This window comes from Gadus macrocephalus, chromosome 6 (genome assembly GCF_031168955.1).
Source record: "Gadus macrocephalus chromosome 6, ASM3116895v1".
Classification (NCBI taxonomy): Eukaryota; Metazoa; Chordata; class Actinopteri; order Gadiformes; family Gadidae; genus Gadus; species Gadus macrocephalus.
Genome location: NC_082387.1, coordinates 23,708,392 through 23,715,793, shown reverse-complemented (window position 1 = coordinate 23,715,793; position 7,402 = coordinate 23,708,392).

Below are 7,402 nucleotides of genomic sequence, written 5' to 3'. Positions count from 1 at the left end.
CCCGGAAAAATTGTACTTGGCACAAAATACTTAAACCCATAATACGCCATGTTATTCTTGGTGACGTTTATTGATTTAAACATTTACAAAGCCTCTATTTGGCAGAGTGTTTCACAGCTTCTCATCACTTCCCTCTGAGCTCTGGCAACGGGTCCTGGTGCAGACACCGTGGTTTGTGAAAAGGAAGGTCACCAAGAACTTCCTTTTCACACACCGCTTGCAACACTTACTGCACTATATTTACCACACTATTTATTAATATTTAGTTTGGTAGACTAAAGCTAGAACTAGTATCGTTTGGTAGATTAAAGGTGGCTAGTTTGTAGTTTGTTAGGAAAAATGGTGCGACTAGTCATTTGTTAGAATAAAGGTGGTTATTCTGTGTGATAGAAATAATATGTGCCTAGTAGTTTGACAAGATATAGGTGTTTATTATGTAGTTCTGTAGAATATAGGTGAAAAGGAGGTTTCTAGAAATGTCTAGGCGCTGGCTTGAGACCAATGGGGGTGTTGGTGAGATCACGGGGTTGTCCAGTCAAAGTTCAAAGGTTTTATTATCCAAAAGGTATGAGCAGGACTGTATGGATGTGTGTACATGTAAGAAGTAGGTTGGTGTGTAGGCATGTGTGTGTAGGTATGTAGATAGGTGTGTGTGGTTTCTAGGAAGCAAACAAAGGGTACAACAATCAGCTCCACAACTTATTGCCACAATTCAGTAAAATAATACATATTTTCCACAAGCCCATAAAATAATGGGGAGCTATTCCCTCTACCTGCCCCTAACTCTTAGACTATATTCTACGGCCTTCAGCCCGATAGCTGGATGGGTTCTGCTGGAAGAGAAAAAAAATAAAGATTGAAGACAGGACAGATGGAGAAGAATATTGTCCATTGTCTTATGCCGTTGCCTCCAGGAGCAGGCATATCTTGGTCACAGGTCTTTCCAACATGCTGGTCTTGGTTTGGAGGCAGACGGAGTGGACCAATCCTTTGGAGTCCAACTTTGTACTCAGTGCTCAACCAGGATGCTCTTGGGGCTGTGGCATCAGCAATGATGACAATATATCCATGAGAGAAGTTTGTTCTTCCACAGTGTTTCTCAGCAATATCCTCTTCCTGTTGTCTTAACTTCTCTTGAAAGCGATGCTCCAAATCCTCAACTTCCTGCTTATGGGCTTTATGCCGTTTCTCCCGCTCCTCCTTGTTGGTTGGTCTGCAACTCTGACTTGGCACTGCTGAGACCGTGAGCACTCTAGGATTTTGTCTCTGACTTGCTGCTCTTTCTGCTGGAGCTCTTCCTCCTTCTTGGCATGGTCTTTCTTCATGCACTCCTCATTTTGCTGAAGTATTTTCTTGAATTTCTCCTGCATCTCTTTGGCCTTCTGTTTAATCTTGTCCATCTTGGAGCTGTGTCTTGAGCTTACCCTCCATCTCTTTTACCAGGCTTGCAATCTTCTCTGTGTGGGTAGCCTTTGCATCATCCAGCCCTTTCCTCAACCATTGTTCCTCTTCGTGGCTGGCACTAACTTCCTCAATGTGCAATTTCTCCTCCTCAGAGAGATCTTTCTTGGTCTGTTGCAACTGTTGCTCCATTTCTTTAAGGTGTTCCACAGAGATAGGGTTTGTTGTAACAACAGAGCAGCCAGTCTTCACTTGGTTGTTATCTCCACCACGAAGTGGTCCATTAATGACCCAGCCGGCTTTTGTTCGGACTGCGTATGGTCCTTCGCCTTGGCTGTTGATCAGTTCCCAGGGTTCCATCACTTTTGTTGCATCAGTGCCGATGAGCAAATCCACATCTGCATCCATATCGTGAATCTTTACATTCCTCAGGTAAGACAACTTTTCAACATCCTCTTGACGTGGAATGTTCAACCTTGACACCGGCATAGTCTTTTGAGTTAAGGTATAAGGCAACTCAATAAGATCATTGGAATCCATGCTAGACACTTTCAAACCAGCCAATATGGTGGTGCCCACAATCTTTTGTCGACCCATTGTCCTTCGTAGGATGTTAGCTGGCTTGCCTTTCAGGCCCAATTTCTCTGCCAAACTGATTGTACAGTATGTACCGGAACTCCCCGGGTCCAGAAATGCATACGTCTGCGCAATTGTGTTACTCAGGTGGGCATTAACTTTGACGATGGAAAAGATGGCATTGTCCTTAGCACCGGCCCTTATATGTCAACATGTCTGAGGCTGTCCAGGTGAAGCGCTTAGAGGAGAACTCACAGATCCTTGTACTTCTTTAAAGGATGTACCTCTATCCTTTATCTCAATGTGCAGTACTGAGGGATGCTTCTTCTGACACACATCGCAATCCAAGCAACTCCTGCAGTCTTTACTTATGTGGCCAGCCTTTAGGCAACCAAAACAAATTCCTTTTTCCTTTATGAAACAAATCTCATCTTCTACTGATGCATCTTCATCTTAAAGAGTGAGCATTTCTCCATCGAGTGACTTCTTTGTTGGCAAAATAAACAGCATTTGATGTTACTTTGATCAGAAGAGGACTTGATGTAATTGTCGTGATAGCTTCTATCTCCTTCATTCACTGCAGTGATGCTGGTGGCAAATGTGCTTCTGTCTCTCCTTTGATTTGCATAATCTGTGTTGGGGCTTTATTGTGGCTGGCAGATTGTGATTCTTGAATGTTGCCAAAAAGCGGGTGAGAAACAATCTTAACTTGTTTCTCCGAAAAGGTCACAAGGTCAGTGAACACAACTCGTCCTCTTTGCTCCTGCAGATCACATGCAACCGTCCTCCATCTTTCCCGTAGCTTATAGGGCAGTTTCAAAATAATATTTCTGAGGTTGATTGGCATATACAACTCCTTCATGTACACATTTGCTGTGCTAAATTGGCACGACCTCGAAGAAAGCGATTGCCGTGCTCTGTTTTAATGGGTGGCCCGTTGTGAACTTTGTCCATATATGCTGAAGCAATTTTATGTTAATTACCAAAATGCAGGGAAGGGATTTAGCCGTTTGATAGCCCTGAGCAGGGGGTAGATGATGACAACTCTTGACCAGGTTTCTGGGCTGACCCCTGGGGTACTGTTCCAAAAAGTGAGGGCGGTCACTCCAACTATTTGTTATTTCTTCTAAAGCTCTGATGAAGGATTGAAACTCCTGCGGGTCCCCATCAAACACTAGCCTGGCACCGCCCACCTACTTACTTCCGCTCAATTTTCATTTCACTTCAGAACTAGGTCTGGGCCTTGCTTAATGTAAATGCGTTCCATGTTAACCAGATTTCTGGCGGCCCAATCAGCGAACAGAGGAAGTGGCTGAGAACGACGACGTCTAGGTCGAGCGCCAGTTTCAGTTGTAGTCAGAGGAAGACAATGGAGTAGGATACGAGAGAAGCTATTCGGTCTGTTGTGGGATCTCTGCCGAAAATCCATAAATTAAAGCCGGAGCAAGAACAAGCTTTGCAGAGTTTTGTTGGTGGCAATGATGTTGTGGCGTTTCTCCCCAACGGGTTCGGGAAAAGTTTGATTTTCCAGCTGGCTCCGTTAGTGGCGAAGGAGCCGGTCCCGTCGCATGACATACGTCACGACCAAACGCTATGCGATTGGTTATGGCAGATCCAGAGTGGCACTGGGCAGATCCAATCATTTTAAAACTTCTACAGACACCCACCTCCAAGTGAGTGAAAGTTTGTCAATTGAGCAGTTCTGTACCTTCTGTACAAATGAAATGAAGTACGATGGTCTGGTAGGACCAGGCTAATAAAACACATGAATATTCCTCATTGGCAGAGCAGGCGATACATTTCGCTGAACCAGCAACGTTTTGATGTCATTCTGACGCTGCATCATGTTCACAATATCGTTTTGGGTGTTATGGTTGCCTCCTAGATTGAGATAGGATTCACGTCCACAATGTTGAGCATCATGAACCATTTGCGTGCCTTGCGCTTGAATATCTGTTGCAGGTCTGAAGTCAATTTGTGTCACAGACATTTGTTTAGGCCTGACAACCGGCCCTTGAGACTGTGGTTCACCCAGGATTTTTCATTTAATTGCATTTGTTGGGACAAAAAAATCTTCATGTAGAATCAGTTGGCCCGTTATTTGAGCTTGGTTCCTTCCAAAATAAGAGTTAATTCTGTTGGATGCTTTAGAACGACACTTTTACGACAGTTTACTTCCAGCACATGAAGTTTTGCATTGGCTGCTGCCAGTTCGGATTCCAGAGCAAAATCTTCATTTTCTTTTCTTATTTTCTCTCCTTTGGCTTCCAGAAAATGTTTCCTTTTTGCTGCCTTATCAGCTTCAATTATTATTCTAGCAGAGGAAGTGGATGATGAGGCATTGGATACATGAGAATTGGCGTTGTAATGAGACCCCTTAGGACAGTGGTTCTCAAAGTTTTGACAGCTGAGGGCCAATTTAGGAACCCAAAATTTGACTGAGGGCCGCCAAAGAAAAAATAAAACAAATAAATTATATAATAATAAAAATATATAAATGTTAAGGGGTACGGAACGTGGGGACCCAAGTGCAGACACAGGCGGAGACGAGGTAAAGGGAAACGGGGTTTATTGGTAGGCAGGCGGGTAGTCAGACAGGCAAGGGGGTCAGGTAACAGGCGGGCGATCAGACAGTCAGGGGGCTGGCGACAGACGGGTAGTCAGGCAGGCAGGGGTCCGGTAACGAGCAGGCAGTCAGGGGCTTGGCGACGGACGGGTAGTCAGGCAGGCAGGGGTCCGGTAACGAGCAGGCAGTCAGGGGCTAGGTGACAGACGGGTAGTTGGGCAGGCAGGGGTTCGATGGCAGGGGAAGTACTAGAGAGGAAGAGAGGAGGTTATCAAGGGTTCAGGCTAGAGACAGAGTTTTCAGGAATACTGGTAGGACCGATACTGACTGTGTAGACGTAACGACGAACTGGCGCCGGCTGGTAGGAGATCTCCGACTGAAGTAGGGAATGGTGATTGGATGACTGCAGACTGGTGTGTGAGGAGAAGGACCACTGGCGTCAAGTGGCCACTAGATGGAAGTAGTGGACCGCGTAGCAGGACGCGGCGTGATGACCAGGTTGCTCTCTCTACAAATCTCTACAATTACAAATAATTATACAATTATGTATTGGTCTGCATCCAGTATAAACACATTTTAAATAACATATTAGGCAAAACCTGGCACAACTTCAAAAAACCTTAAGAAACATTGTAACTAACACACAATCCCTGGGGTTCTCTTCGAATTTGGGATACAACAGTCCTGTGTGCATTTAAGAAACTTATTTAGAACAGTCAGTCTCATTGTGCCTTCCTTTCTTGTCAGCATGGAGCTCCTTATTCAGGAGCAATTCCAGCTACCAAATCACCACAGGAAAAACCCCCCAAACACACACACACACACACACACACACACACACACACACACACACACACACACACACACACACACACACACACACACACACACACACACACACACACACACACACACACAGGGAGGGGGAGAAAGAGAGACTTTTAAAATAGATGCTTACCAAACAAGTCACCATCATCACTAATATCTCATTGCCTGTCATCAATAAGCTTATCATTATATCACACAATATGTGTTACTAGTTCAACATACCTTTTTTTTATTGGCGTGGGATTTGTGGTGCTGTTTTCGGTTGGTCACGATTCCTCTGATGTCCGGCTCCATCTCCGTCGTTGCAATACGAAGGACATCATGTAGATGGCCATCTGTAAGCCTGGATCTCAGCTTGGATTTGTTGATGGCCATGGTGGAGAAGGTCTTCTCACAAATATATGTGCTCCCGAATAAAGAGACCATTCTGATGGCATGCTGGCGCAGTGCAGGGTATGTCGCTGGGGAAAGTGCTTTGTCGAACTCAATGAGATTCCTGTCACGATACGCTGCTCTGGCCTCGGAGCTCTCCTGTAGGTCGATGAGCTCAAACTGCATTTCTGCAGGCTCTTCCGCAGGGACACACGAGAAAGGATTTTGGAAGAGGTTGATTGACTTCTCGTGGTTTCTGAAGTCGGAGAAGCGTTGCTCGAATTCCTCTCTTAATTTTTTTATGAGGTTTTGGTTGTGGTCTGAACGCAGGTGACGCAGAACGTGGCGCCCATCTGTGTCTGTTTCATCTACGAGCGCCTTGCAGGCGGGAAAATGGGTTAGAACTCCCTGTTTGAGCTGTTCCTGCAGCAGTTCAAATGTTCTCCGGAAAACTTTGACATTGTCAAATAGTGTGGAAATAAGCTTCCCATGGCCCTGCAGCTTCAAATTGAGATCGCTGAGACAAGTGTTCACACCAACAAGGAGCGCTAGGTCACAGAGCCATTTATGCCGCTTTTCCACCGCACATGTAGCTCGACTCGACACGACTCGACACGGTAGCAGCACGGGTGCTTTTCCACCGCAAATAGTACCTCCTGGACGTGGGCGGGGTCGGCTGCGCGAAAGGGCCGTGACGTATTTGTGTACGCGACGCAAACAACACATACGCAACCCACACATGGACAGAACCCACATAACAACAATGGAGGACATCGATCGCATTACTATTATTAGCTGGCATGTTGGAAAAGCGGCATTATGCCGCTTTTCCACTGCATGGTACCAGCTCGACACGACTCGACACGACTCGACTCAGCTCGCATTTTTTGCGTTTCCACCGCGGTACCATGGTATCTGGTACCTGAAGTGGCTGCTTTTTCTAGTACCTACTCGCTCTAGGTTCCAAGCGAGCTGAGCCGATGCTAAAAGGTGACGTCGGCAGACGGCCGGCGACTGATTGGCCAGAGAGTGTGACGAAGTCACGAGAGCGACATGGCAACCATGCTGGTAACATCCATAGCAGCGCCGCAGCCAACATGTTCCACTTCTCCAACTTCTTCAACATGCCAGCTAATAATAGTAATGTGATCGATGTCCTCCATTGTTGTTATGTGGGTTCTGTCCATGTGTGGGTTGCGTATGTGTTGTTTGCGTCGCGTACACAAATACGTCACTGCCCTTTCGCGCAGCCGACCCCGCCCACGTCCAGGAGGTACTATTTGCGGTGGAAAAGCACCCGTGCTGCTACCGTGTCGAGTTGTGTCGTGTCGAGTCGTGTCGAGTCGAGCTACATGTGCGGTGGAAAAGCGGCATTAGTGTCACTTAGCTGTGTGAAATCCTGTCCTTTTGACTCCATGGTGCCTCACCGGAGCTGCTCTCTGAGAAAGTGGCCAACAGCGGAAGGGAAGAAAGTTGAGAAACTACCGGTAATCAAAATCCGCCACTGAGGCACCAGTGAGATGAATCTTCCGCAGTGTGGGCAAAGAGTCAACTGTCCGGTCGGGATTTTGAGTTTCTGGAGGTTTATTTTCCGGTGATACAAGCAAACAAAACAAATGTTCAACAGTGGGAACTTGCCGCCTCATCTCCTTTGTCTCT